Raw genomic sequence first — 7197 nt, 5'->3', positions numbered from 1 at the left:
CACTGCTTAAATACACTCTTCAGAAAATAGGCTATGTCATTGCTACTCGGCAAAACCCTGAGTTCATTTCATTATTTGCTGCTCCAGCACCCAAGACCAGATTCGGAGCCCCTGCTGAAGCTGGACTGCAGCAAGTGGTGCTGTAACTCGGATCCACTCTGAATGTCTTGTCAGTGTAATTCAAGGAGGGAAAGACTTGGGGCAGAGCCCCAACCCAACGTGTCGCAAATCTTAAGTTGGGGAATGGAATGGGGAACTCACTGAGTTCAGAACATGGGCATTTCTTACAACTACTGTGCTGTTTGCTAAAAAGTAAGGGTATATCTTACACCCAGGGACAAATTGAAGATTTTATAGAAACAGTTATCCAATTTAATCCTTGGTTTCCTGAACATGGAACTTTAGATACTGATAGCTGGAAGCAGATAGGAGAAAATATAAATGGAGCTCACCAGGGGGGGGGAAAATATTCCTATTCATTTTCTGACATGTGGTCCTCCATTCATTATTTCTTGGGAACTCTAGCAGATCCTTCTAAAGAGGCTTCTGATGCAAGTCCTCAGGAGGACACTAAGAAGGACAATAAGGAGGAAGAAAAGCCTCCCTCACAAAGACATGTAAAATTTAAGTTTTCCTCTATGCAGGATTCTGTACCACCTTATGCTGGCCTTTATCCATCATTGGTGCCATTTCAGGTTTATCCTCAGACTGGTGCCATACCTAAGTCAAGAACAAAACAGAGAGAGGAAAATGAAGAAGTTTCCCTAAAAACAACTTTTAGGCAACTCTTATTGGAGGATGGGAATAATGACCATTCTCCTCTACCTTTGGCTCTTTCTTGTTCAGAGGGCCCTCTAGCCCTTCCAGTCATCCTGGGGCTACATGGATAATGAAGGCATGAGCCCATTTCTTTTGAGGTACTTAGAAGATTTAGAGATTCAGTCAGGGAGACGGGGCTAATGGTTCCTATACTCTTACTCTATTAGAAAATCTGAGTTGAGAAATTTGTACACCATGGGACTACAAGCAGTTAGCCTGAGCTTGCCTTAGCCCTGGTGATTTCATATATGGCAAACAAAATATTATGATGAATGTGATGAACAGGCACAAAGAAATAGGGATGTATGGGTGCCTGTAACTGAGGATCAACTGCAGGGGGTTGGCCCATTTGCAGATGTCCTTCAACAGATGCAAGACATGCCCCAATATTTTGATCAGGTAAGACATTGTGCCAAGAGGGCTTGGAGTAACCTCCCTGACTCTGGCAGAGAATCAACTGACAGTTTCTTGCAACTCAAACAAAAGGCCAATGAGCTGTGGGCTGAATTCATGGCTCATGTAAAACATGCTATCAGCCACAAAATTCAACATGCAGATGCACAAAGGTTCTTGGTTCACCAAATTGCATATGAGGGGGCTACCAAAGAATGTAAACAAGCTATCAGACCAGTAAAGAATAGAGATCTTTCTACTTGGTTTTCTGCTACCCAGGATATTGGCACCCAAACCTATATGGCCACCACTCTTGCAGCTTCCCTACCAAAAGGGGGCCCTACTCTTTCCCACACTACATGCTTTGGATGTGGACAAGAAGGACACTGGAAAAGGGACTGCCCTGTGGGCAAAAGTTACCAGGGCCCAAAGCATATCCCACCAGGAGGAAAACATTCTAAAATGTGCCTACAATGCAATAAAGGCTATCATTGGACTAAAGACTGTAAATCTAAATATCATGCTGATGGGAGACCTTTAAATGGGACTAGGGACGACCTTCAACCCCACTCCAATAAGGAACAATTTCCTTTATCCAGTGGGAAAACTCCCGGTATTCAGGATTTAATCTCCTGGTCTTAGAGCATTAACCATCTCTCCAGGTAATACACCAGTCCCAGTAACATGTCATTTCTATAACTCTGAAAGAGAATTAACAAGAATAATCATGGGGAATGAAAAGTGTGTTCTTCAAGAACTAACTGTGCATCCTTATTATACTATGTTGCAATCCAAGTCTCCAACAATAGTCTATGTTTCTAGCTCTAGGCAATGGTTAGGATTAGAGGAGGATGCCCAGATTGCAATATTTTTTCCTTTATCATCTGAAACCTCTCCTCAAATATATTGGACTCAACCCATTTTAGATCAGAGGACTTTAGCTACTATCCATATTAGAGGAATAGCTTTTAGACACAGGATCTTCTAGACACAGGAGAAATCAGAGTGTTATCCCTCAATCATTGTGGCCTAAACATTGAGGAAACAAGAAGAGAAACCACAGTACAAGGAGTAGGGGGACCATAGTAGACAAAGTCAATGCAGAGGTACTCCAGTGGGAGCTTGAAGAAGGCAATTCAGGGTCTTTTGAACATTTCATAATTACACGACTACAATTGTGCTTATGCAGGAGAGACATAATGCAACAATTGTACATGTGTCTTACCACGCACAAAGCTCAACCTTGGGAGGAAGCCCTTTCTTGGGCTCAACAAGATAGGATAATCACGAGGCCTTGGGGGGGAGGCCCTTGCCCAATGTTCTGTTGCTGTTGCCTTAGTTATTCCTGTAACCACCCCTCTCCTGGGGGCCACTGATATGAAGTCCCAGTCCACAGCTGTAATACTTAAATTGTTAATCAATGAGCCTATATGGGTTGACCAGTGGCCACTTTTGAGAGAAAACTTACAACAGGCTCATATTTTGGTACAACAAGAAGTAAAAGCTGGATATGTGAGGCTTCCAATAGTCCATGGAATAGTCCTATTTTTGTAATAGAAAAAAAGGCTAAGGAAAGTATAGATTAGTCCATGACCTTCAAGCCATTAACAAAGCCATGCAAACCATGGGAGCTTTATAAGTTGGCCTTACTTCTCCTGCCATGATTTCTGCAGGATTTGCAATTAAAATTATAGATTTAAGAGTCTGCTTTTTCACTATCCCATTACATGACACTGATAAGGAAAAATTTGCATTTACTTTGTCATCCATTAATAATAAAAAACCAGCTCAATGATATCAATGGAAAGTATTACCTCAAGGCATGAACAACAGTCCCACCATATGTCAGGCCTATGTCCATTCCACTCTTATACCCTTTTATAAAAAATGGCCACAAATTAAATGTTTTCATTATATACATAATCTTTTAATTGGTCATCCCTCATTTACACTATTAAAACAGGACCTCAGAGACTTAGAGAGATGCCTAGCCAAGGAAGACTTAAGTATAGCTCCTGACAAAACACAGCTCTGTCCACCATTCAGATATTTGGGACAAACTAGAGTTGATAATATAGTCAAACCTCATAAATTAGAATTAGACGTAAAAGAGGTTATGACATTAAATGAATTACAGACACTATTAGGAAACATTAATTAGATTCATCCTTTTCTTAAGATCCCCTCGGACTCTTTAAAACCTGTATTTGAACTATTAAAAGGAGACTCACAATTAAACTGATTAGAAAAATTAACTCCAGAAGCACAATAAGCTATAGAACTTGTTAGGACCACTCTTCAACATAGTTTCATCAACAGGATAGACCCCAGTCAGGCCCTCCAGCTAATTATATAGGGTACTCCAACTACTCCAACAGGGGCTATTACACAATGGCCAAATAAAATGATACAGATACTCTTTACCCATAACACACCCCATAGGACTATTATTCCCTATTTACAAGAAGTAATATATCTAATTATGAAGGGAAGGCAAAGATGTAAACAATTATCTGGCAATGATCCTTCACTCATAGTCACTCCCTTCACCAATTTTCAGATAGACTATCTTTATTAACAAAACTATTTATGGCAAATTGCAATTAGTAATTACTCAGGACAATTTGGCAATCACAATCTCAAAGAACCTACCATAAAAATTTGAACTTCTCAGGCCTGGATTCCTACCTCGCATCTCATTCACCAAATCCCTAGCTAACACAATCACAGTATATACTGACAGCACCAGTAAAGGGAGAGCCGGTTACATTATTTACTCCCCATCAGGGACATGTACAGCACAAATAAATATTGGAACTCCAGAAGCAACTGCACAACATTCTGAAATCTTAGCAGTTCTTGCAGCCCTGAGAGCTCTCCCTGGTCCAGTCATACAGTTTCAGAATCCCAATATGTAGTTAAAGCCATTAACTCTATTGAAACAGCTAGACTAAAAGGAGATCCTAATTCCACCATTTTTCAGTTATTCACACAGGCTCAAGTGGTCATTCAGGCCCTTATTTCTCTATTTTTTATTACTCGTATCCATTCACACACAGGCCTGCCTGGTCCTATGGCTGAGGGAAATCAAGCAGTAGACCAGCTCATCTCCTTCACTGCTGTTGAGAACTCTCAAAATCCTTCTTCCATTTATCAACAGGCCTTACAAAGCCACTCTTTACTACACCAGAGTGCTAACATGTTACACAAACAATTCCCAACCTTGACTCGAGACCAATGCAAACATATTATTAGGGCCTGCCCCACCTGCAGTATTCTTCTACCCTTGGGGCCTAATACTGGTATCAACCTTCGTGGTCTAAAAGAAATTCATATCTGGCAAACTCATGTTACTCATATTCCCCAGTTTGGCACTTTAAAATATGTTTATGTGACAGTGGACACATACTCTGTTGGCCTCTTTGCCTCAGCCCACAAAGGGGAAATTACCAAACATGCCCTTGGTCACCTGCTTGGTGGTTTTGCAAACTTTTGAATTCCAAAGTCCATAAAGATGGACAACGGTCCTGCCTATACAAGTACAAAATTTCAAGAATTCTGTAAATTATGGAACATCACCACAATACTGGAATGCCTTACAATCCTCAAGGCCAGGCCATTGTAGAACAACATCAAAGGATCAAAAACCAACTTTTTAAAATAAAAAAGGGGGAGTTCACCCCCAGTTCTCCACATACCCAATTGCATCTCATCCTATTAACTTTACAATTTTTCTCACTTGATGATCAAGGCATTACACCTATGGAAAAACACTTCTATGCATAAAACACCTGCCCACCTGTGCGTGTTCTTTGGAAGAATTTAGAGACAAACACATGGCAGGGACCTGACCCTTTACTAACTACATGTCGTGGGTATGCTTGTGTCTTTCCAGAACATGAATGACAACCAAGTTGGCTGCCTCTCAGATGCATCAAACCAGTCACAGCCAGCGACAGGACCCATGAAGAGACTGGCTAGACAAACTTAATCCTAGTCATTAATTTAATTTTGGAATTTGGACTCATGCTTTTGGGTCTACTTAATATTAGATGGCTAATCACTGGAGAAACTAACAACTACAAAAAAATTCTAAATGATTTTTTCATAAAAAATACAAAAAGGGGGAGATGTGGGAAACCCTCAGGACCCCCAAAGCCTCTTGGAAAGGAGCGGAGTCACTGTAGCTTTTGTGCAACAGCCCTAAGATAGATTGCAACAGTCCAAGTGGACAGTTGCTGAACTCCCCTGTTCTATCTCTGTGTGGGACCAGGAAGACCCAGTCCTGAGAACATAATGTTCCACAGTTGGGCTCGAAGCCATAGCAACGTGAGAGTCAATCCCGGTACAGAGGTCAAGGGAAACATGGGGACTGCCACGTACTCCTTCCTGCTTTCCTGTGCTGCTTAAATACTATCTTCAGAAAATAAACTACGCCCTTGCTGCCCAGCACAACCCTGAGTTCATGGTGTTATTCACCGCTTGAGCACCCAAGGCCAGAGTCAGAGCCCCCACTGCAGCTGGACTACAGCAGATAACCACTTTTCTCAACAACATTTGTTGAAGAGGCTGTCTTTTCTCCATTGTATATTTTTAGCACCTTTGTCAAAAATAAGGTGGGTATAGATGTATGGATTCGTATCTGGGTCCTCTTGTCTGTTCCACTTGTCTTCATGTCTGTTTTTGGGCCAGTACCATCCTGTTTTTATTTCTATTGCTTTGTAATATAGCGTGAAGTTGGGTATTTTGAAACTGCCAGCACTGCTCTCTTTGCTGAGTATTGGTTGGCTATTCATGGTCTCTTGTATTTCCAAATAGGTTTAGGGTAGATTTTTCAGTCTCTGTGATGAATGTCATTGAGATTTGATGAGAATTGCATTAAACATGTAGATTGTTTACCGTAGTATAGATAATTTTACTATGTTGATTCTACCAATCCATGGGCACGGGAGATCTTTCCACCTTCGTAGTCTTCCTCAATCTCTTTCTTCAGGGGTGTGTAGTTCTCCTTGAAGAGTTCATTCACATCCTTTGTTAAGTTAACTCCTAGGTATTTGATTTTTTTTAGGCTATTGTAAATGGAATTGTTTCCATATATTTTTTCTCAGTTTGCTTGTTACTGGTGTATAAAATGGTAATGATTTCTGTAAGTGGGTTTTGGATCTTGTCATCTTGCTGTAGCTCTTTATGGTGTCTAGTAGTTTTGGGGCAGAGTTTTTTGGATCATTAAGGTATAGGATCATATCATCTGCAAATAGGAACATTTGACCTATTTGCATTCTTTTTATTTCTTCTTGCATAATAGCTCTGGCTAGGAATTTCAGTACTACGTTGAATAGGAATGGGGATAGTGGGGATCCTTGTCTCATTCCTGATTTTAGGGGAAATGGTTTCAGTTTTTCACCTTTGAATGTGATACTGGCTGTAAGTTTGTCATATATAGCCTTTATAATGTTGAGGTACTTTCCTTCTATTCCTAATTTTCTTACAAGCTTTTATCATGAAGTGGTGTTGGATCTTGTCGAAGCCTTTTTGTGCATCGATTCGGGTGATCAAGAGATGTTTTTCTTTGTTTCTATTAATGTGCAGTATTACATTTATAGATTTGCACTTCTTGAACAACCCCTGCATCCCTGGGATGAAGCCGACTTGGTGGTGGTGAGTGATCTTTCTGATGTGTTGTTGGATTCCATTTGACATTATTTTATTGAGGATTTTTGCACCCATGTTCATTAAGGAGATTGGCTTTTGGTTCCCCTTTTTCGAGGTATCTTTGTGTTGTTTTGGGATCACTGTAATACTGGCTTCATAAACTGAGTTAGGTAGATTTCCTTCTCTTTCTATTTCATGGAACAGTTTAAGGAGGGTTGGCATTAGTTCTTCTTTAAAGCTCTGATAGAATTCAGCAGAGAATCCATCATGTCCTGGACTTTTGTTTTTTGGGAGACTTTTTATTGCTGCCTCAATTTCAATTTGTGTTATAGA

The sequence above is a fragment of the Castor canadensis genome, chromosome 14, assembly GCF_047511655.1.
Source record: "Castor canadensis chromosome 14, mCasCan1.hap1v2, whole genome shotgun sequence".
NCBI lineage: Eukaryota > Metazoa > Chordata > Mammalia > Rodentia > Castoridae > Castor > Castor canadensis.
The sequence above is the reverse complement of the archived record's forward strand: the minus strand, read 5'-3'. Positions refer to the sequence as shown.